At 36.9% G+C, this 24,802-nt stretch overlaps 1 long non-coding RNA gene across 1 annotated transcript; it reads left to right on the top strand.

Annotated features, from left to right (window-relative positions):
• Nucleotides 1-7,662: 7,662 nt before the first annotated feature.
• Nucleotides 7,663-16,669, top strand: LOC123480102 (uncharacterized). Its single transcript, XR_006655970.3, has 3 exons — nucleotides 7,663-7,706; nucleotides 11,313-11,430; nucleotides 16,208-16,669. It is a non-coding gene; the product is annotated as an uncharacterized lncRNA (long non-coding RNA).
• The last annotated feature ends 8,133 nt before the right edge of the window (nucleotides 16,670-24,802 follow it).

The following is a 24,802-nucleotide window of genomic DNA, read 5'->3' as shown; positions in this document are numbered from 1 at the left end:
CTTCGCTCCAGGGCACAGTTTGGGTTGCTGTCTTTATCTGTGTGTCCTTTGTTCTTTGTTGCAGCCTGACCCTCCTCTTTGGTTAACATCTTTAAACAATTTACAAAAACTACTAAAAAAAATAAATGATGCCATTTAGGTGATTACTTGGTATCAATGTGATTATAAAATAAATCAAATGGCGGCCCAGTATTCAGGAATAAGGAATGATTACATTATATAATTATAACTATATGGGTTTTTAACACAACACTTTAAACAATTCTGACAGACTCCACCCTTTTCCATGAAAAAATAAATAAATAAAATTTAAAATTCTGATAGCAAGCTCTAGATTCCCAAGAGTACATCAGTGAAACAGTAGTAACTGCGGATCCTACTTTGAGAAACACCAGATCAGTCTTCAATACACTATATGCCTACTTGAACAAATTCAGAGCATAAGAATAAATCAGGCTACAGGGAGTATGAATTAATGGAGAATCTCATAGCATAGTTATTTCTTGTTCATTTGCCTCTGATATCTTTAAAGGGAAGTTCTTCTAAACCTTTCTCACCTTACTCAATGTTGAAAATCTTTTGCACTTTTATACAACTCCCAGGTTCTCAGAGATAAGACCCTGTATCTTCTAGGTAGGGGTTCTGTATCACTCCAGTCTTCCTCTGAGTTAGCCACTAAAATAATTTCTTTAAGGGATTTCATAGCTTTTTCTTTAAGTTCTTTTCTCCCTTTTGATGAGACTTGGAAGTTACCAGAAAGAGAAAAAGTTATAACTATAAAATGCATCCACCATGGATGAATGAATGGGGATGCATAAATCCCCATAACTACCTTTTCCAATCATTGCATACAGTGCTAAAGATTACTCATTTTTATGTTTCTTATAGTGTTTAAAGTCTCCAAACTTGCTATTGTTCTGTAATTTTTATAAACTGACTTCTTACATGAATTGCTCTAGGAAATGGATTAGAAGTATACAAATCTCAAGGGTGTCAGAACCAAGTTTTTAAAAACAGTAAAACAAAAGAGAACAAGATTTTAAAGCAGATTGATAGCATGCCCCAGGAATTAAAGAAGGGAAATTCCAAGAAGAAAAGCTGTAGAGGCCCTGACAGGGCATTACCAGTAAAATATGACTTATTCTACCCATAGCAAATGCTTATATTTCTACTTGAAAATTCTTTGCATTTATCATAGGTATATATGGACTATAAGAAGACTTGGCAACCTTCCAATACTTTTTCATGTCAACTTATTTCCTTTCTCTTTCTTTTTGTTAAGTCTATTGGGATGACATTGGTTAATAAGATTATATAGGTTTCAAGTGTACAATTCTATGATACATGATCTTCATATTGCATTGTGTGCCCACCACCCAAAGTCAAATCAACTTCTATCACCATATACTTGACACCCTTTACCAACTCCCCACCCTCCTTCCCTTTGGTAACCACCATACTGTTGGCTGTGTCTATGTGTTTTTGTTTGTTTGTCTTATTTATTCATTTTTGCTTTCAGTTTTATATTCTACATATGAGTGAAACCACATGGTTCTTAACTTTTTCATTCTGACTTATTTTGCTTAGGATGATATTCTCCAGGTCCATCCTTGTTGTCACAAATGGCAATATTTCATTTTTCTTATGGCCGAGTAGTTTTCCATTATATGTATATGCACCATATCTTCTTTATCTAATCATTTATTGAAGGAATACTACAAAAATATACAGAGAAGAAAAAAAGCCTCTTCAATAAATGGTGTCTGGAAAATTGGAAAGCCACATGCAAGAGAATGAAACTAGACACTATTTGTCCCCATCACAAAAAATTAACTCAAAATGGATCAGACACCTAGATATAAGTCCTGAAACAATAAATTACATAGAATAAAACATAGTTACAACACTTATGGATGTTACTTAGAAAAGATTTTATGAATTTGACCCCAAAGTCAAGGGAAGTAAAGGCAAAAATAAACAAATGGGATTATATCAAATTAATAAGCTTCTGCACAACTAAAGAAACCACTAACAAAACAAAAAGGCAACCAACCAAATAGAAGAGATTTACAAATAATATGTTCAATAGGGTTAATATCCAAAATATATAAAGAATTTACACAACTCAACAACAAAAAAAAACAATGCAAAAAATGAGCGTAGGATCGAAACAGACTTCTCCCAAAAAGACATTCAAAAGGCCAACAGATGCATGAAAATATGCTCAACTTCACTAATTATTATGGAATTGAAAATCAAAACTACAATGAGATACTACCCCACAGTTGTTAGAATGACTATCAGCAACAAGACAAGTAACAACAAGTGCTGGAGAGGTTGTGGAGAAAAAGGAACCCTCATTCACTGCTGGTGAGAATGCAAACTGCTATAGCCACTGTGGAGAACGTTATGGAGGTCCCTCAAAAAATTAAGAACAGAATTATTATGTGACTCAGCAACCCCTCTTCTTGGTATCTAGCAAAAAAAAAAGTCGAAAACATTTATTCATCTTTCAATATTTTAAAATTAATTTTCTGGCTCAAGCCAGTTAGAAATTTCTCCTACTTGAACTAAAAGAATCATGACTAAAACAAACAGCTACTGTTATTTATGTTGAGAAAAACAATTTTGTTGATTTTTATAAAAATACACAAAAACATACAAATATGCAGGTTGTTTGTTTAGCTCTATATTACTGCAAACACATCCTTCAAAATATTTGATAATTTTTAAGAGGTTATAAAAACTAACATGGAATTTAAACTCTCAGTTGCGTGAATTAAAAAGGGGCATGTTTATTTTTGTTACGAGCAACAATGGCCAAATATCCGCTGGGTTCCTAGAGGAATCTGGGTTCCAAAGTTAGTGAGTGCTGCATTGACCTTGTACCTTCCGTCATTTTCTCTCTCATTCTATCTTGGTCTTCCTGGTTAAGAATAGGAAACATATTCATTGCAAAAAAAGTGAAGAGGGGGAACCAAGTAAAAGAAATAAATATAAGGTTTGGTTCCCACCACTAAGAATACTCATTGTTAACATTTACTCTATACCTTCCAAGTATTGTTGAACTCTCTGATAGACTGTCCAATAAATAACATCCCTTATCTATGTTTGGGTTGGGAATAAATTGAGCAATAAAATAGAAGTTTAAAATAAAAGTTAAAATATTACCTGTGTTATTGACAGAGATCTGGTTTGAATTGATTGATCAACCAAAATTGAATGAGCAACCAAAATAGCAGCCTCAGTCATGTAGTTCCTGGCCTCGCTACCCAGGAGACAGTGTCTTTGAAAAAGAAGTTAAATTACGTTTCCTGAGATCCATTATTTAGAAAAAGAAGGAAGGGTAGGGGGAGTGGGAAAGGGAGGAGGAGGAGGAGTGGGAGGAAGAGAAAGAGAAGAGAGCAGGGTATTACTGAAGCCTGCATGCCCAGTAATTGGTCCAAGGTTTATTCCTAAATGTATTTATCAAATATGTCACAATACCTCTCCAAGGGAAAATAAATAAAAGGCTCATAAAAAAATACTTTAGCATGGAAATGAGGGGTAGAGAAAAGTCACAGCCCAGTACCAACAGCAAGTTACATTTTCTTTGCCTTTTTTCACATGGAAATACACCGTATATACTTACTACTTTTTAACAATATACCAGTATATCATAGGCTTTTCTCCTTCCAGTTTATTAGCAATTTTTTTTTTTTGCTTAGAAACAAAGACACTATGGTCATCTGAACAAATATTTTTTGTGTGCCATCTGTACACATATATGCCTATCCCTCGCCTATTATTTCCTTAGAATAAATACCTAAAGTAGATTCTAGAGTTAGAGTACAGACTATTTTAATTACTATTTTGAAAAAAACTCAAGTTATAGAGAAATTGCACATAAAGTACAAAGAATTATTTTTTCTGAACTATTTGAGTGTAACTTACCAATATAATACATCATCTTCCCCAAATATATTTGCATCCTTGTTACCAACACAGACCTTACCATAAAGAAGGTAAACCATCAAAAATCAGGAAATTAACATTGATACATTTCTACCATCTACTTCTCCTGTCCCATTCAAGTTTTTCCAATTATTCTTATTATGATTTTTATAGAAATACGATCCAGTCTGAGATCACAAGTTACATGTACTTATGTCTTTGATTTTCATGATGTTGATATATTTGAGAATTGTTCTCTAGTTATATGCAAAATGTCCTTAAATGTATTGTGTTAGATCCAGGTTATGAATCTTTGGCGGGTAAAACACAAAAGTATGATAATATATGAAAGGATAAAGCCAGTGCCATTTGCCAAGCATGCCTATGAACTTGTTAAATATCACTGCCACTTTACTATTCTGAGTTTATGCCCCCAGGAATGGAAACTACTGGAAAACAAGAACAGAATATGACTAACCACCGCCCCCCCCCCCCACACACACACAGCTGCAGGCAAGAGATAACACTGGAGCAAACTGCAGCTTATGCAAAACCAGGGGAAACCTCCTGTGTTGCAATGCCCTTAACAGCACAGGGGCCACACAACAACCACCCCTGACCCTTTTATAATACAATCATAACCCAATAAAAACTCAAAGTCCCTACATTTTGCTGCTGGTATATCGCTGCACAATTAAGCCCCTTTCTTCCCTTGGAAAGTGAATCAACTTTGCTCTCTGCATTTTCTTCTCTTTGTGAATTCTTTCACAGCCCATGTCACTGGCCACCCCGACATTTTGATGACCTATATTTGGACATTCTCTATTTCTCCCTCTCCTCTGCCTCCTGAGACTTGTGACTAGGGGAGCAGTGGGCTGCAGAAGCTCGTCCCAGGCACACACCCTAACCCTGTCTCTGTGAGGTTTAGAGGGAGGATTCTAATCCTTTTCTATCTCTCCAGACTCTGTGGACAGCCTCCACCTCACCCCACTACACAGTCAGCAATTGGTAAGTCTCCCTGAGTCTTGGAGAAAAACATTGCTTTATCAAAAGTGATAGCTTAACCCCCTGCCCCCTGTCTTCTTGTCATAAGCCCCAGTGAGAAATGACAGGTTTATCACTTTCCCAGTGTTTTGGTCCTGAAAGATGCCTCCAGACATCTCCCTGCTGGATTTGGTCTGCTCTTGGACTCAAGACACCTGACTCTGGACAGATCTTCATGGTTGATCTGCCTTCAGGCTTGGGGATGGTTAGCTCTTTCAGCAGATCTCTAGGTTGTTTGAGATGGGGATGCCCTTCTTGAATCTCTCACTGCCTCCATTTGTTCCCATCCCTGAGATATCCTTCCCTTTTAACTTGAAGGCTCTGAGATTTACCAAACTCAAGCCTAAGTGCTTGATTCTCTGTTGCAACATGGTCTGGTCCCAATACAAACCTGGTGAACGGGAGGTCTGGTTTTCTTAACTTTACCAGTAAATGGATTTCTTAACTATAATATTATCCTCCAGCTCGACCTTTACTGTTGCCATCTCCACCTTCTACTTAGGTTTAGTTTTCCAGAGGTGGAGTCAAGATTTTTAACCTTCAGTGGGGATTCCAGGGTTCTTTTTCTAACTATGCCTTTTTGTTCAAATTTGCCCCACTCATAAGTTTTTTTTTTCTTCCTCCTTCCTCTGACTGCTTTATTTACATCTCTGCCCCCCCGCCCCATGTCTGTTGTGCTAAAGCAAAATTGCTGTGTTTGTTTGGGCCATTAACAAGCAGTAGAATGCCAGCCTCTCCAATAAATATATATTTTATTAGCACCATGCTCTAAGCAACTGAGCTAACCGGCCTACTAGATATATATTTTTTTAAAAAGGTGATTCTTAATCCCTTCACCTTTCTCACTTAATCCCCTCTTTACCTCTGGCAACTGTCACCCTTCCTCAGAGTAAGCTTCTATACAAATTGTAGAGATAATTATGCAATGTCTGTTTTTTAATCAGAATCTATTTCCTTCCAACTAAGAAATATTGTGGGGCAAAATATATTTTTAACAATCAAATATGCGCTGATTCATCTAGTAGAGTGAGACTTTCTTGAAACAAATGATGCCCAAATACCTTTTTTCAGAATGTATTCATAACTAAATAAACCAGATACTGGACTAAATGGAAAAATAATTATTTTAAAGGAACCTCCCAAGAGGAAACAAACCTTGAGACTGACCAAATGTTTGCTAGCCATCTTTTCTTCATGATAAACTTCCACAAGAGCCTCAGGGACAGCTTACAGGGAACCCAACTACTCAGAATGGCCCAGCTCAACCCAGAGACTTATAGGGACGCCTCTGACTCTTGGCTTGCTACTGATTTGTCTCTCTGAATACGGGGAACCATTCCGCAGTGCCTTGAGAGTCCCCTTTTGGGGTACATACTTGCCAATTGGGAGAAATTTGACCCTGAGTCCCTCAAGAAAAAGGCTATTCTCCATTTGTAACACAGCCTGGTAGCAATACAAAATGAACAATGGAGAGGTTTGGCCAGTCAATGGCACCATTGGCTTTATATTTTAATATTATCTTGCAGTTTTACTATTTCCGTGGGAAATGGACAAAGATTCTATATATCTGGGGCTTTATGGCTCTTAAAGATGACCCTAAGCTATATGCAGTCAGTAAACTGAAAAAAATGTACTCTGATGGGAAAAAAATTTAAATATGGGCAAATGAACTTCTCAGTCCTTTATAAACATCTGAGTTGTGACCCAACTATGGAGATATTTGAAATAGCTGCCTTTGTTTTATGAATGCAGTCTTTACAGGGCCAGAAGTGTGACTCCAGAACATCAAAGCCCACTAAATTCTTTCTCTTTGCAAAACCTCATCTATTCATCTTTTAAAAAAAAAAGAAAGAAAAAAAAAAACTATGGATAACGGCTTTACGAAACCAAAGTCCTTCTAGGAGAAGCTTGCTTTTCTTTTCATTCATATACATATATAAAGGTTTTATTTATATATTTTTAGAGAGAGGGGAAGGGAGGGAGAAAGAGAGGGAGTGAAACATCAATCTGTGGTTGCCTCTCATGTGGCCCCCACAGGGGACCTGGCCCACAACCCAGGTATGTGCCCTGACTGGGAATCGAACCAGCAACCCTTTGGTTTGCAGGTCAACACTCAATCCACTGAGCAACACCAACAAGGGCCAAATTTTTCCCTTTGCTCCCTCCACTCAGCAGCCCCCACTCCCTCAGGCAGTCCCCCCACCATTGTTCATATCAGTGGGTCATGTGTAGGTTCTTTGGCTACTCCATTTCTTATACTGTACTTTACATCCCCATGGCTATTCTGTAACTACCTATTTGTATTTCTTAATTCCCTTACTTCTTCACCCATTTCCCCCATACCACGCTCCCATCTGGCAACCATTCAGATGCTCTCTGTATCCATGATTCTGTCTCTGTTCTTCTTGTTTGCTTAGTTTGTTTTTTAGATTCAGTTGCTGATAGGTATGTATTTATTGCCATTTTATTGTTCATAGCTTTGATCTTCTTTTTCTTAAATAAGTCCCTTTAACGTTTCATATAATAATAGTTTGGTGATAATGAACTCCTTTAGTTTTTTCTTGTCTGGGAAGCTCTTTATCTGCCCTTTGATCCTAATCTCTTTGCTGGGTGGGGCAATATTGGCTGTAGGGCCTGGCTGTTCCTGACTTTGAATATTTCTTCCAATCCCTTCTAGTCTGCAAAGTTTCTTTTGAGAAACCAGCTGACAGTCTTATGGGAACTCCCCTGTAGGTAACTAATGGCTTTTCTCTTGCTGCTTTTAAGATTCTCACTTTTAAAGATAAAAGAGATTCTCTCTTTTCTCTTTATCTTTAACTTTTGGTATTTTAATTATGATATGTCTTAGAGTGGGCCTCTTTGCATACAACTTGTTAAGAATTCTCTGTGCTTCCTGGACTTGCATGACTATTTCCTTTACCAAATTAGGAAACTTTTCTTTGGTTATTTTTTTCAAATAGATGTCCAGTTTCTTGCTCTCTCTCTTCTGGCTCCCCTGTAATGTGAATATTGGAATGCTTGAATTGTTCTAGAGGCTGATTACACTATCCCTGTTTTCTTTTTTTTTGGGGGGGGGGGTCTTTTTTCTTCTTGTTTGATTGGTTATTTTTTGCTTCTTTATGTTCCAAATCATTGATTTCATTCTTGGCTTTATCCACTCCACTGTTGTTTCCCTGTAAATTGTTCTTTTTTTAAATTAGTGTATCCTTTGTTTCTGACTAGATCATTTTTATTCAGCTGAGGTCCTCACTAACTTCCTTGAGCATCCTTATAACCAGTGCTTTGAATTCTCTGTCTGATAGATTGCTTATCTCCCTTTTGTTTAGTTCTTTTTCTGAAGTTTTGATCTGTTCTTTTATTTGGGCCATGTTTCCTTATTTCCTCATTTTGGCAGCCTCCCTGTGTTTGTTTCTATGCATTAGGTAGAGATGCTATGACTCCCTGTCTTGATTACATGGCCTAATGTAGTAGGTGTCCAGGAGGGTTCAGTGACACAGCCTCTCCTATCACCCAAGCTGGATACTCAAGATGTGCCCTTCATTTGGGCTGAGTACACCCTCCTCTTGTAGTTGAGCCTTGATTGCTCTTGGCAGGTAAATGGGAGGGATTTACCCAGGCCAGTCAGCAAGGACTGGCTGTGACCTTGAACATCAACTTCTATCCTCTGTGGAGGAGCAATTGTTTGAGCGCAGGGTGGTAGTGCTCCAACATGGTCTGTAGCTGTCTACTGGGTATGTAGGCTCTTGGGTTTCCTGGGTGGTACAGGTTAAGGTCAATCCTCACCTGTGTTTCGCCCAGGGCCAACTTGCCTGAGCTGTAAAGCAATCTGAGATGGTTGCTAATTATGCTGGGCTTGGAGATTCCCACGCAAAGCCAAACTGTGAATTTAGGCTGGCTGCTGCAAGCGCTGGGCCTTTGGCCACTTTGTAAGAGGTATGGGGGCTGGGTGCTCACTGAGGCCAGCTGTTGCTTGTTTGATAGGATTTAGGAAGTTGTGGAGCATGAGCCAACACAAGCCATTCATATGGAAAAGCAGCTTGGATGGGCTCTTAAGTTGCATGGGATGGAGTTCTGCGAATCTCCAGGTCAGAGCAAATAGTATGAGCCATGTTGATGGAGTGTCAGATATGGTACCAGCCTGCCAGCTCTGATGTTCTGTGAAGGGAGGGTTCAGAAGGACAATGGCCTCTACCCACCTTTCTGTCTGGGAAAAAGCTGTGCCTCAGCTCTCACCTTTGTGCCAGATACTTCAATTCCTCCCTGTATGCCACTAGTGCCTTTCAAGCTACTACCCCAGTACTAGACTTCAGAGGAATAAGTATGTGTAAGTCCATGTGTGGGTTCATTAAGAGGAACTGCTTGGGACTCCAGAAGTTTCTTCCACTGACTCCATCCCCACTGGTTTTTGCAGCCAGAAGTTATGGGAACTTATCTTCTTGGCACTGGAAACATGGGCTGGGGGGCCTGGTGTGGGGCTGGGAATCCTCACTTTTAAGATATCCCTCCTGAATTTTTATCCACCTGACATGAATGTGGAACCAGACTGTTCCACAGCTCCACCCTTCCTACCAGTCTGGATGGAAGTGGTTTCTTTAATTCTGTAGTTGTCAGACTTCCATTCAATTCAATTTCTGATGGTTCTGAGTAATGGTTGTTCTATATTTTAATTGTAATTTTGATGTGGTTGTACAAGGAGGCAAGCCTTGTTTGCCTATGCTGCCATCCTTTCTGGAAGTCCTTTCCCTATATTTTTGAAATGCATATACCTAGTCTTCAAGGATTCTTGTCTAGGCCATTTTTAAAAATACAAATTTTGGAGAGATAATTCTTATCCACAGTGAGAAAACCTTAGCTATATCTGAGCTAATCAGTTTAATTTATTTCAGCTATTCCTTTCTAAATTAGTAAGTTCCGATAAAGTTATTGAATGCCTAGGTGTTTTGAAATAACATGAAATACTGAAACATTGATTGCTAGATCTGCTTTTCGTTTTTATGCTCAAGAGGTCTTCTTACTGATATTTAGGAACTCCCATCTGCTTTTTCAGTCTTCTTAAAAGTTGTCAGAAGCAAATGAGAACAACTTTGTATTTTCTGTACAAAAATGACTAGTTCCAATTATGCCTATGGTGTTTATGTGTTTAGTCTTTATGTATGTCATATGTGTTTGTGTATTACATGTGGTGGGTTTTCTGCCTCTGGATGGCATAATTAGCATGTGATATTTAATGGTCTAAAGGTATTAAGTACTTATATAAGTTAAACAGGATCCTGTGTTCTGGACAAAATATTTAATATTACAACCAGTTTTAAGTTTGATTAATGTTTTTTAGGGCTACTACCAAAAAGTGTATTGTTTAACAATAAGTTATGCTATAATCTTTTGGTTAAGTACATTTGAAAACCTTCCCAACCTTTAAATTTTAAAAACTGAGACATGACTTTGCATTATTCTAATGGGCCCCTGGACTACCTCAAGGATTTGTTCTCTCTCCTTGCAAAAGAGAAGCTTTTGCACTAATTAGGCCTATTTTTAATATGCTTGAAATTGCATGGGAAGCTTTGCCAAATAGAGTAATACTAATTATATTTGTATACATATATTTTTACCAAAATAAATATTCCAAAAATTTCAACCTGCCCCAAGAAAGAACTTGCAAAGATTCAGAATCAAGTTCAAACAGGAAGTACTGAGGGGTAGCAGGTATCTTGTCAATGACATGGGACATGCCAAAAGTGATGGTTTCCTGTGAAAACATCAAGCAGTGGTACTCTGAGTGTTTGTAACCCACACTTTGGGAATTTATGAATTGTTTCCAATGCTCAATACACACTTCTGATAAGTAATATACAGTGTTTTAAAGACTTGCGTACTGTTTGTTCTTTATATATGTTGAGATTGTGTGTTAAATCTAAAAATACGAGCTTTATATTGTTCTTTTATGTCATTTCATAGTAATTATTACTTACCAAGAAATTGTTATCTTAAAATATTATATCTTACTAAGAAGCAAAGTTCTTTATCCATTGCATTTTAATTGAATCTACAACCATGTCCTTTTAAGTTTTGTCATTTATAAACAATCATTGTTTTACTCTGATGCATTTGCAAATATATTATATTATGTCCTTGGCAAAGTTCATGAAAAAAACTCCAACTTACTGTAAATTAAAGGTATCAAAACAGTTCATACCTTTAAAGTAAAGATTTATAGAACCATAAGGATAACTGGATTTTTGAAAATACTGGCAAATAATCAAGGCAAACAGAATTGGTTATATAGGACTGAATAAATTTTATTCAAAATATTTCTAATTTTAAATTTTGTTTTCCAGATATAAGGAAATGTTTTTTTCCATAGAGCAATCTGATGTCATACCATCATAAGCAATATTGAAACATTCACACTTTCCTCCCTACCTAATCCCTCCAGAATTCAGCAGCTCTTAGTGAGTGAGTATTATTTTCATGGCAACATATTTGTTTACATAAATCCAATAAGAATCTGTTCTGTTTATATAGCACCAGTGTCCAAATGTGGTTTTATTAACCAAGTCTTTGTCTGGAATGTCACGATTGAAAGAGTCACGCTTGGACTCTGGATGTCACTGGAAAGCTGAAAGGAATTAAGATCGACTTTTGAAGTCAGTAAGAGTCCCTTGGAGAAATGGCCTGGTACCTTGCCTTGTCATGGGGTTCATGGCGGTCTTTCTAGGTAAGAGACGAATGCTGAAAGATGGCGAGGAAGGAACCTGAAGACATTATGGGGACCTCAATAACTTGAGGAATCCACCCAAACCTACTGGTAATAAAGGCAAGGCTGAATTGCACTGTGCGGCTTGCCTTCTCTGCCCTGAAGGGCTGACTAAAGCTCAACCTGAAGGTTCCTTGTGAAATTCTAGCAAAGCAGGTTTGAAAGAGCCTATGTGATCAAATACTGTTCTTGTTGTACTTATGCAAATAATCAGGCCAAATTGAAACTAGACTTAATGCAGTGTCTTTGATAAAATGAGGGTGATTTTAGAGAGAGAAATTGTGTTTCAATGGAAATCACAATATCCAATTGTCACACACAAACTAAATTGAATCCTAATTTTCTCTAGTTTTTTTTTCCAAGCTAATGCTTATTTTTTCTTTTATCCCTTGACTTGGAATTATTGAGAACTACTGAAATAATGTCAGTCATACCGAATTTACCTACTACTCTGCCTTTCCCTTTTTGGGATTTCAAGGCCGATATCCACTCCTGGTTTTTCCTGGCTAACTCCCTTCCTAGGACCTATAACAACTTTTTTCTTTATTCTCACTTATGGACCATGTCCTCTCAAATATTTCATATCCTTCCTTCAACAGGACATCCAGGCTCTGGGAAATTTCCTCCACAAATAGCCTCTGGCCATAGCTCTCTCCTTTCAGGCTGTCCAATTCCACACTCTTCCCCTAATGACCCTCACCTAGACTCGCATGCAGAGACAACTCTATATCCCTAACCCGCTTGAAGTAGTTACAGAAGAGGCCTTTGTCCCTACTCCCAGACTCAGAACTGGGCCAGGTCATTAAGAATAAAACAATTTAAAAACCGGAGCAGGGAATGAAAAGACAAGCTGACACCATTTGCTGTCATGGCGCCTTTTGCCAAGCACGCCTATTGCCTTGTTAAATATGATTGCCATTTTATTCTTCTGAGCTTATGTCCCCAGGACTGGAAATTACTAGAAAGCAAGAAGAGAACAGGACTAACTGCTGCTACAGCTGCAGGCAAAAGATAACATTGGAGCAAACTTCAGCTTATGCAAAACCTGCCAAAACCTACAGCCCAGGGGCCACACAACAGCAAACCCTCACCCTTTTATAATCTGATAAAAACTCAAAGGCCCTACATTTTGCTGCTGGTGTATAGCTCCACCCCTAAAGCCCCCTTTTTTCCTTTGAAAGTGAATTAAACTTTGGTCTCTGCATTTTCTGCTCTTCGTGAATTCTTTCACTGCCTACATCACTGGCAACCCTAACACTTTATTCTTTTAAAAAAATTATGTCAAATTGCACTCAGTTTTGATTTGTCCTATTACTGATGATCTTCACTCAATTAAGATGATGGTATCTTCCAAGCTTCTCCTCTATAATGTTAATCTCTTCCTTTTAAAAACTGATTCCTCTTTTTTAACTTTATTTTTATTGCTGACACTATTACTGATGATAGGTATTTTCTGGGTAGGTACTTTGAAACTATGTAAATATTTTATTCTTCATTAAACTTTCAATTTATTAATATATTTATGTTAGGATAGATGCATGGTTTGTTATTTTGTTCAAATGATTAGTAGAGATAAATAATTTGCTATTTTATTCAAATGCTATTTTATTTATCTGTTACTACCATGATTTATTTTGACACTCAAATTGTCTCAGATTTATCCAGAGGAAGCCCTTTCAATCTAATTTCTGGGTCCTTCTGCCACTTCATTATTCAAGAGCACTTCCTCACTTTTAGTTACAAAAATATATTCAAGTCTTATCTTGTAATGTTCCTGGAATCAGCCATTTCTCCAAGGAAGCCAGTCTCTTTTAATGAAGGATGGTATTTGGAAACTAAGGTCCAAGTGCAATGTCATTTGCTATTAACCTTTTGCTTCACTCAGGCCTTCTTTGTAGCCAAAGAAAGGGAATACATGCAGATATTTATATCTGTCTTTCTATGTATCTATCTATGTATGTATCTATCTATATCTTTCATCTTGAAAGCCACGAGTTCAAACATTTACCTCTAATTCTGGTACAAAACCACTTTCTATTATTGCAACTTCCTTTTCAGCCAGTGAAAATCTGACTTTCACTTCCTTTATCATTAATAGTTGCAATTCATATTGTCAAACTAATTCTGGAATGTTTATACAAACGCATGCTCCCAGGAGCAATATACAGTGCCATTTCTTCAACTTGTATCACTAGTATTATATTTATCTATGTAGTTAGTAAGAAAGCTTGGGTGCAGATAGGGTCTGTGTGACGCATGGTTTGAGAACCCCGAGGCGACTGGCATATTATCATCCTGCAAGCTCCCAAAAGGCCCCTCCCAATTTTATTAAGGAATCACTTTTCTACTCCTTTTCTCCCATTATTCACTCAACAGAAATACTCATTCTAAAGTGTTCAGTGTGTATCTTTTTTTTGTTTTTGTATGTGTTCTAGCAAAATATTTATTTTATATGCATTTTAATGTCTATTATGTGAACTATTCCATCTTGGTTGTCTTTTTTCTCCAAACACCTTTAAATTTTCAAGTAATCTGGAAAATTAGCTTAATTATTGTACTAATTTCTAAATTAGTAAAGCTGAACCTACTTTCATACAGCTAGTAAATATTTTTTTAATGAACTGTCTATATATATATTTTGTTTATTTTTCCCTTTACTTTATGAATTTGTATATTTGTTTTCCTTATTGAGTTTTAACTGTTCTCTAGCAGATGTATTAATCTCTAGCAAAGGAAAAAAAAAACCCTGAGGTTTTTATTTCTTTAAACTTAATTTAAAATAATTAAATTATTTCTCACTGTATAGAATTTCTTTAAATATAGTCTTTTTTGATTTCGGGGGTGGAGGTTGTAATGCTTATAAAGATATTCTACCTAAAATAGTCACCTATATTTTCATCTTTCTATTTTGTAATTTTACTTTTTGCTTTCCAATTTAGTTTGGTTGTGAAATCTAAGATAAGACTTTTGTCCTTCTACCTTTTCTCCAGTATAATTACCTAGCTGTCCAACGCCATTTACTGAATAATCCATTTTTTCCCTAGTGATTTTAGAAGTGATTCTTATCATATATTAATTTAGATTTAAAATAGGGTCTGTTCATGAGGAACTTCTCAGTGTGATCAAACGGTATGTACAATGAAATAAGATTCCCAAAACAAGGTGCAGTGCCCGCCACGCCAGAGGAGACATTAGCCTGGAGAAAGGGGCCTCTCAGCGAGGATCCCCTGCAGAATTTCCTCGGGGAAGGATGTGGAACTCTGATTTGTACAAAGTACCATAAGGGCTAGCAGCAGCCCCTTTCCATTTACTTTTCAGTGTATTCCTGAGATAAAACATTATTAATTACCTCAGCCTATAATTGTTTAAAAATATCTGTTGGAGAAGTTTCCCATCTTATTTCCCCCTTCAAAAGTTTCATACTATTCTCTCAAGTTTATTTTTCCAAATGAGCTATCTGTTTAGGATAATTCTGTTAAATTTCCTTATCACGTATTTCTCTTTCCTACCTTTGACCCCCAGGAGTTTTGTTAGAATTGTGTTAAACTTATGTATCAGTTAACTTGAATCACTTTATTATGAAGTTTTTCTTCTGCTCCTCCAACAGGAGACACATTTCCAACTTGAAAAGACTTGACTTCTATCCCCATTTATACTATTTCTTTACCCTGTAACCCATTACTTTGTCATTAGTTCAGTTCCCTGCTTACTGCTAAGAGTGAATGGGCCATTATTCTGCAAGAACACAACGCTTGGAATGCAGCAGCCCTACTTTACAGTAGAACTGAGGGAACACAGGGATCTTAATCTAGGTCAGGCTTCTACTTCTAGTTCAGTTCACGTGCCCTTCTGTTGGTGGTGAGTGTCTTCTTTGGAAGCCAAGCATGACCAAAAGGGAAAATCTTGGACCTGCCTCATGGGAAGGTCTGGCCTAATGACCCTGAGTGGTTGCTTGAAATACGCTGTCCTGCTCCAGCATTTGCAGGCCTGGAAAGCTTGTACAAAGCACTTTGTTTGCGCAAGAAACTACTGAGTTCAGAAGCTATCTTGTCCCCTGAAGAGTCACATACTTAAAATACAAGAAATAAGAAATACAGAAATTTTATTGCAAATAGAATTATGTGATTTTTTCCCTCAAAATGGTAGAAAAGAAACAATATACTTTAGATTGTTTAAAAAATTATTTTTGGCAAAAGAAAATGTATTATTTCAAAAGTATGATTTGCAGTTTTTCACTAGAATGCTAATTTCATAAATTCCCTTCAAAATTCTGTATCAGAATTCACCCAGGCCTGGTGATAAGGCCTGGCAGAAAAGCAGAGCAAAGCAAGGTGCCTGTCCACTCGCACCTGATGTCATGTGGTTTGGTAAAATGGCATCAGGCTTTAAAATGCAAAAGGGGCATTGGCTCTTACTGCAATCTAACAACAAAAGACCATTTTCTCATTTTCTCACTGAGTCTCTCTTTCACTACAGGGATAGAATAATTCCACAATTGGTCTTCAGCAAAAGTTGATCTGAGGCAAGAATTGCTGGAACAGAGACTTGCTGTGTTGGGTCTGCACCAGCAGTCTCTCTAACTTGGCAACCTGAGAATACACACAGACGAAGTGCTATCAATTCAGCGGACACCGCCTGGTTTTCAAAGGGTGTGACTGTGCAAGCCCATTGTCAATTTCGAAAAGGGGAGGAAAGAAACCCTCCAGAAGCAATTTCAGAATTATACAAGTTTCACAGATACTAATAGCAGAGGTGCAGTTCACCCATTTTCCCCATAAAAGTGAACTACTAAAGATTTTGAATGCATACCACTATTTACAAATGCAATGCTCTGGTTGAAAACCTATACATTGTGCAAGCGAAGACTACAATAAACTAAAGTACCTAATTAGCAAAATGTAATTGTTTTTATTGACATTCTTTGTACTGTGCCTTGAATTTGGGGGAGAATTAATAAAGTGTAAGTGAATGATTATATGGATTTATTTCATTAAAACAACACTTCTTAAAGTTTCAAGAATGCTCTCACAGATTAAATTTTATTTATTGAATTAAGTTTCAAATATTTGTTAGAAATGTGAACTTTGGGCTGTTGATTTCTGAAGGAAGAAGCATAGCACAGAATTGTAAAGGATGGACTTTGGAGTCATAAAATCATGGGTTCAAATCTGTGCTTGGTTACTTACTGTTTGTGGAAACTGAGACAAGTTACCTCTTCTCCTTTAATATCAGTTTCCTCATTTCTGAAACAGTTGTTGTAAAAATTACTAGGATTAGTAAATGTGAAACATTTTCCATAGTCTGGCAAGTAAATAGAAAGTAAATGACAGTTTCATAAGGAAACAGGAAAAACATTCGAACTTTTGATATATTAATTGAGGTTTCTACTAAAACTGAAGCAATGTGGGCCAAAGTGAAAGGAAAACAATAGCTTTGGTTGCAAACCAAACTATTACTGTAGATTTTTTCTTTGCAAAAGTAAAAGATATTTCTAGCCTTTTTTATTTTATTTATGTGTTTTTTTAATCTATTAAAATATAATGACGTATAACATTATATTCGTTTTCAGGTATGCAACATAATAATTGCATGATGTGTGTATATATATGTATAATGTGAATGGCCACCATAATAAGAAGTCTCATTAACATTCATCACCACACATAAATACGATTTCTTTTCTCGTGTTAAGAACTTTTAAAATCTCTTTTACCATCTTTCACATATATAGTACAGTACTTATTGATTTTATAACTGAAAGTTTAAACTAGTGCACAAAATAGTTACCAGCTTCATTATGTATTTATTTTTATCTTTTAACTAATCTATAGCATTTTTTCAAATATTGCCCATTTTTAAAAATCTGTGTTTTCTGTTCTGAATCCCACATAGCATTTATGTCTCCTTAGTCTCTTCCAACTGGGAGTTTCTTGGTCTTTCCTTGTCTTTTACAACCTTGACTATTTTGAAGAGAAAAGGCTAAGTATTTTGTAGAATGTCCCTCAAATCAAGTTGTCTGCTGTTTTCTCATAGTTACACTAAGGTCATGAGTAACTGGGAAAGATGCCACAGGGGTAAATTGTTCTCACTGTATCATAGTGAGGCTGTATGGTATGGATATGAGTTCCCACAGGCGATGTTGGTTACGGCACTGTCTGCAAGGTTTCTCCACTGTAAACTTACTCCTTTCCTGTTTGTAATTAATAAGTATTTGGGAGGAGATATTTGAGATTCTGCAAATATGCTATTTCTTTTTTAAAGTTCTGCCCAATCATTTTAACATGTGTGGGAGGATTTTGCCTGTAGCAATTATTACTCTAGTGTTCTAAGAGTGATTTTTCTCTTCCCCTCACACTTTTTACAATTATTAACTGGATTTCTTTTATTAAAAAGTGCTTCTTCCTGCTCATCTAGTGTCATCACTTGACTGAATCTGGTTTGAATCTTAAAATGTCGTCTGATGGAAGAGCTGGAGTAAGTGTACTGCTAGGGAACAGGAATGATGGAGGTCAGATCTGCTCCAGGAGTCCCATCACCATTCAGCAACATCAGTATTGATCACTTCTCATGCCAGTCACTGAGCTGGTGCAAGAAAAATGACAATGAATAAGCATAGCTTTGTCTTTAAAGAACTTGTAGTCCAATAGAGGGAAACTCCTGTAATAAATAAATGCAGGTTAGACACTAAAATAGAAATATATTCCTTAATGTTAGGGACATATTACCCAATAAGTTTTTGACCCCAATAAGTTTTGGGTCCAGTTCATGACCCTTTAGTATTGTTTAGTATTTTAAACACTGAATTATTGGAATTTTAAATACTACTGACTTCTGAGAACAGTCAACCACATAGTATGATTATGGAAAATCTGGGTCTTTCAGCTATGGCTTTTGTCTAGCTATCTTCACAACCCTACAGTGTATATTTTTATAATCTCTGATGATATGCAAGAAATTAAAGTGGCATAGGTACTTATAGGTATAGAGAGACCTATTTAATCTTCATTCCTAAAGTTACATTTATGCAGGGATCTGCCACCACCCTTTTAATTATTGTTAGTTAGTATTTAATATCAGCTATTGAGAAAATTTAAAGTCATTGAAGTAAAGCCAATGTTTGAAGAAATTTCAGAAAAGTTAAGATTAAGTCCCTGAGGAATGTAAACAGTAAAGGAGCATTCTGGTTATTACTGAATATCATGGACTCTAGGTCTACAACAAGGGGTGATGAGACCAGAGAGAAGAGCACGGCTCGTGACAATCGAGATTACATGCTGCTGTGACCAAGTAGCAATGTGTTCACATTCGAGTTTATGTATAACACAAAGATTTCCTAAGTACCAAAATATTAACCTATATAAATATTTTAGAAAGTTCTTTAAGAAATTGTATTACTCAGAGTCCTGAAGAAAAGAAATCTCTTACTTATTCAAGCCAGTTAACTTGAGAAGGGTTTAAAATACAGTTATTTTCATAGGGTAATGCTTTGGGAAGCCATGACCACCTTTAGACCTAAAGGGGCAAGAGGAGAGAGAGGTTACTAGAACCTAGCAGAGAGGACAACTATGCGGAGAAGAATGCCTATTAGAAGTTCTGACCTTCAGTAAAGGGACATAGCCACATGGTGACTAGACAGGAAGAGAGTGGGAAGTAATGTGCTGACATCACTCCCTTCCCACATTCCCATCTCCTGCTGGTGCTCCCCATTGCTCAGCTACAGAAGCCATGAAGGCAATGGCACAGCTGGATGCAGTCCTGATGGGTCAGTCTTCTAGGGAACCTATTTTTTAAGATGCAAGAAAGAGTTATTTTTAGTAAAATTGGACATTATTGGGATATTTGAATGTAACTTTCTTTAATGATAGAGGGGCTTTAATCATGAGATTTTTGGTTTGGGATTTATTAAATTTGGGGAAGCATAGAACATAGCGTGTTGAATTTTTTCACATTTTAAATTAATTTTACAGTTATTGAAAACAGAAGAAACATGTAAAAATATTGAAGTCACACATATACTTGAAGTATTTTATATGTCAAATTTCTATAATGGAAGAATAAAATAAAAGACAAAATAGATATAGTTAATAAGTTTAAAAACTCCATTTACCTTCTAGGCATCATAAAATTTAATTTGACATTAATATAAATATGAAAATCCTCAAAAGATATTTAGAAAAATCATTTACATAATGCCCAAATATCAGAAACCACTTATATGCCTTTAGGCAAAGCATAATGTGCTTTTATGACAGTAATACTTAAAATTTCTTCAAGAGAAGTATATCATTTGGGAATGTGTGTGTGTGTGTGTGTGTGTGTCTGTTAGTACAGTGCTTGAATTTTCACATGTATAATTGAGGCAATATTATCTCATCATCCACTTCAGATAATGTTAAAAGTAGAAGTAGATTACAATTTAGTAAATCAAAAGTCTTACAATTTATTATTTTGACTGGTATGTAAAAATAATTTTCTTTTTATTGTATTTAAAATAAAACAATATTTAAATATACAGTTAAGTGTAAACATCTCATGTAACTTATTTTTACAAATATTGTATCTTTTAGAACATTTTATTTTGTATCAGTTAAAAAATTATTTTTTATGAACTAGGGTCTGCTCAGAAATACTTTATAATATTAATTATCTCTATTAAGTATTATTAGTTTCATTTTTACAGAAAGGAGATAATTTCCCCAAACCACACTGCTTATAAAAAGCAGAGGGGACTTCTAACATCTTTATTTGTTTACTGAAAGTCTTCAGACTTTTCAATTGTACTGAAATTATTTCTATAGCTTTCAATTCTATTTTATTTTATTTTTTCTCTCTTTTTATTGTTGTTCAAGTACAGTTGTCTCCATTTCCCCCCACCACTGCCCTCCCACCCCAGCTATCCCACCTCCCACCCTAAATACTACCCTTCTTTGGCTTTGTCTATGTGTCCTTCATAGATGTTCCTGAAAACCTTTCCCCCTTTCCCCCAATTATCCCCTTCCCCCTCCCCTCTGGTTACTGTTAGTTTGTCCTTAATTTCAGTGTCTCTGGTTACATTTTGCTTGTTTGTTTGTTTTGTTGATTAGATTCCACTTATAGGTGAGATCATGTGGTATTTGTCTTTCACCACCTGGCTCATTTTACTCATATTGCTTTCAATTTTAATATCAGACTTTGTAATAGTTAGTATTACTTTTATTTTCTTGAAAAGATCATTTAAATGTTAAACATATGTAATACTTCTAGGCATCATCATGGGTAGTGAACCTCATTAGTGTATAATTGGTCTTTGAGACAGGATGGAGTAGAAAAACTGAGACAGATAGCTGAACACAATAGCTGAGCAATTTCCAGCCAGATACAGAAGGTCACCTCCTAGAGGTAACATCTAGGACTCTGTTGTATTTTAGCTCCAGGCCCAGAAAAGCAGTAAAACCAGGTGGGCCATGCCAGTACCAGCTGCAATGACTAAGGACCTCCTGCTCTGTCATTGACCAATTAACAGAGACCAGGACTGTGCAAGAGCACAGCTGGAAAACAAATATTTTGCCGAAGCTCTCCCCTGAGACCTCCCCTAAGATTCCTGCCTCCAAGGGAGAGATAAAAGCCTTGAGACAAAGGACCCAGTATGCTTTCTCTCCCTCTGGAGAGCAGCCCTGGCCATTTCCTTTCCTTTCTTCCCTCACTTCTTTGTCCACAGGCATGTGTCACCTTAACTCTAAGAGACCCCAAGACTTGCAATCAGGGGAGCCACGTTCCCTCTAAGTCTAAAACAAATAGTTTGAAATCCTGTGCGAGAGAAGCAATGTAGTGACAAAGAAAGAGAAAAAAATGTGTGGCTTGAAGTCAGAAAAATTGGATTTGCATCTTGGTTATGCTCCTCTGGAGCTCTGTGAATCAATTGTACTGTTGATGTAAGAATCATCCAAACCTGTGGAGAATTTTTATGAGTTTGAGCCAAACTGATGACAATTGCCGGGAAGTAAAATCTCAAAGGATTGAGAAAATGCTCTGGAGAATGGCAATTTTGTAGTTTATTTTCTACATTACAATCAAAGTGTTACAGAGCAGGAGGGGGGGGTGGTTCACGATAAATTATTACTGAAAGGATTCCGCCTTTCTGTCTCTGCAGGTTCCTTCCCCCCACGCCCACCTGCTAGGTTCGAAATGCCCGCCGCCAGAGGAAAGACGTCTCTCAATGCCAGAGACTGGTGAAAAGGAAGGGAATTGTTTATTTAAAAGTTACACAGACTTAGAATAATGACCTAATGTCTTCAATAAGATACTAAAGTCCTCTAGAATACCCACAGATGCACAGTCCTTCCCTCTCCCCGTGCCCAGTCCGGGGTACCGTGTCTCAGGAAAAGAAGTAGAAGTCCGTGATTCAGGCTCCCGGCACCATCAGCTGGGTGGCTGCTGCAATCTCCAGTTAATCCAAAGCCATGTGGCACCTTCTCATGGCCCAGCAGCAAGAGTCCTTTCTCCCCTTTCTCTATGGCTGCAAAGTCTCTCCTGCTGCCTAAGCCGCGTGGCAAGAAGAAGCACTCCAAAACCTTGTGGTCCTCTTTACTCTCCTTCAGAACTGCGTGGTCCTTTTCCCCACTTCAGAACCACATGGACCTCTATCTATCTACTTGCTTCAGAGCCTCGTGGTTCACTCCTTCCTTCAGAGCTGCATGGTCTCTTCTTTCTCCCCCATAACCTTGTGGTCCTCCCTACTCTTTGAAGCCGCGTGGTCTCTCTCCTTTCTATGGCTGCCGGGCCTAGGTTTAAATCCCAGTGCCCATCTTCCTTTGCAGCCCCATTTCTGACTCCTCCTACAGTCAGCTACACCTGCCAGCATCCCCGTATTCTTCCAGCTTTACTGGGCTGCCATAGTAAGTCTGGGCAGGTGTGGCCCCATGGCTTGGAGCCAATCATCTCCACGCTCTCACGCAGGCCCTGTAACCAGGGGGAGTTGCTTCCCAGTCCCATCTTGGGTGGAATTTGGTCCCATCCCCCTGGCTCAAAGCAGGGCCACAGCTACTTAACACATCCATGAAACCAGTTAAAGGTTATAGATATGTTAAATGACTGTGCCAGGGGTTAGCTGCAAAGCTCTTGCTACCCAAAACAGCTCTGAATGGCCCTGTTCCATGTGTCCCATCCCCCTTGGCTCAGGCCTGTGGGGGTGAAGACATCCTACATACATTTTTCTAATATTTCCTGGACACCCTGAGTCCTGGACCCCATTACAAATCCCTTCTTGGGGCCCTCCTCTTGGCTGCACCCTGCTTCAAAAGGAGGAGGCACAGGGAGGTTATGTGAAATTCATTGGTGGTAGGTTAGGGAGTGGAGAAAGTAAAACTGGGCAATCTCTGAGACTGGATGAAGAGTAAAATGAAGAGACAAATACTTCTTTTACATTGGGTACAAGATAGTTAGTTAACACTTATAACACACAGAGAGATGGTATTTAGGCAACAAGATAACAATAAAGGGTCTGATTGTGCCCTGAGGGGTCTGGAAAAAGATTACTTTGACATTTCAAAGCTATCTTGTCAGAGCAAAAAGACAATAGATAGGATCACTTAAGGCAGGGGTGTCCAACCAACAGCCTAAGGGCCTCATGCAGCCCAGGATGGCTATGAATGCAGCTCAACACAAAATCGTAAATTTACTTAAAAGATTTTTAGTTTTATTACTAAGTTTTATCCTGGTACAGATACTAATTATGTATATATGATAAAATAGGTAAATAAACATCAACATTTGAGACTGCATGTGGGAACTCAAATAATTACGATAACTCAGTAAGAGTTATCTTACTGAAATAATTTACTCCTGCCCAAGTGAAAATAAATATTGAAATTTTGGGGGGGGTAAGGAAATATTCTTATATGTTCACAATTATCAAAATATTTAAATTCATGTTTTCATTCCTTCTACTGCATATCTTCCTGTGGTTTCAATTTAACAAAATTTAAAAAACTTGACCACATATTCTCATGTTATGAGTTAATCCCAAATGAAGAAATGTAAAGTTAAATATACAAAAAGTGTAACGCTCTTGAGAAAAATAGTATTATTACTTATAGGAAATTTGAAAATATTTTGGAAGTTGTTTTAGTTTTTGAAGATATGTTAATGTTAAATACATAAAGAAACTATTAGTATAATTATTTATACTACCCTAACAACAATTATTCATTTTCTTTGGCCGATATTTCTCGGGACAAATAATTTTCCTTTCTTAATATTACTTTATGATGTTCCCTAAATTGTGGTATAAACAAAAATCTTTCCCCATGTTATATATTTAAAGTAATTTTCTTAAACAGTACATAATAGATACTTTGAACTACTTATAAGCCTTTGAATCACACAATGAGAGGGTATGTTGTTAAAAATGCCCTCGAAGGTATTAGGAAATTGATTAAAACAAAAGTCTTCAGAAATAATATAAAAATAACTTTAAAAACAATATGCAAAATCCCCATACATAAATGAAAAGATGCTAACATCAAAGCCAGGAAATACTGCTTGAATTGGACAAACTCCAGTTCTAAGAAATCTGCAGCAATGGAGAAATTACACACACACACACACACAGTACAGATGTTTTCTGGTAGGTTAAAATTATGTTTCTAGAAATAAACAAAATTTCATTTTAAATATAATAAAATGGCAAGTCAGCAAATTAGATTGTTTAAATATTTTGTTTAAAGAGATACTAAAATAACTAATTTACAAAAAAATAGTTGAAAAAACTCATCCAAAATTGATATTTTTGAGCAAAGGTGAAAACAGAAAAAAAAAAAGCTCATTTTGTATTTTTAGCTAAAATACATGTTATAGCACAGAGGTTAAAAACAGCCGACCAAGTCATTTTTTTCTTGGTGGTCAAATTCTCTCTCTACTACTTACTAGCATGTGACTTTAGGCAAGGAGAAATAATACAATATTTAAAGCAACAATGGCTGATACTTCTTAAAAAAAATGATTTGACAGGCTTGCTGAGCCCATTCAAGATAAATTCAAAGAAAGCACGTGTAGACAAGTATATCAACACAGACGAAAACCAAATACAAATAC

The sequence above is a fragment of the Desmodus rotundus genome, chromosome 2 (assembly GCF_022682495.2).
Source record: "Desmodus rotundus isolate HL8 chromosome 2, HLdesRot8A.1, whole genome shotgun sequence".
NCBI classification, from domain to species: Eukaryota; Metazoa; Chordata; class Mammalia; order Chiroptera; family Phyllostomidae; genus Desmodus; species Desmodus rotundus.
The sequence above is the reverse complement of the archived record's forward strand: the minus strand, read 5'-3'. Positions and strand labels throughout refer to the sequence as shown.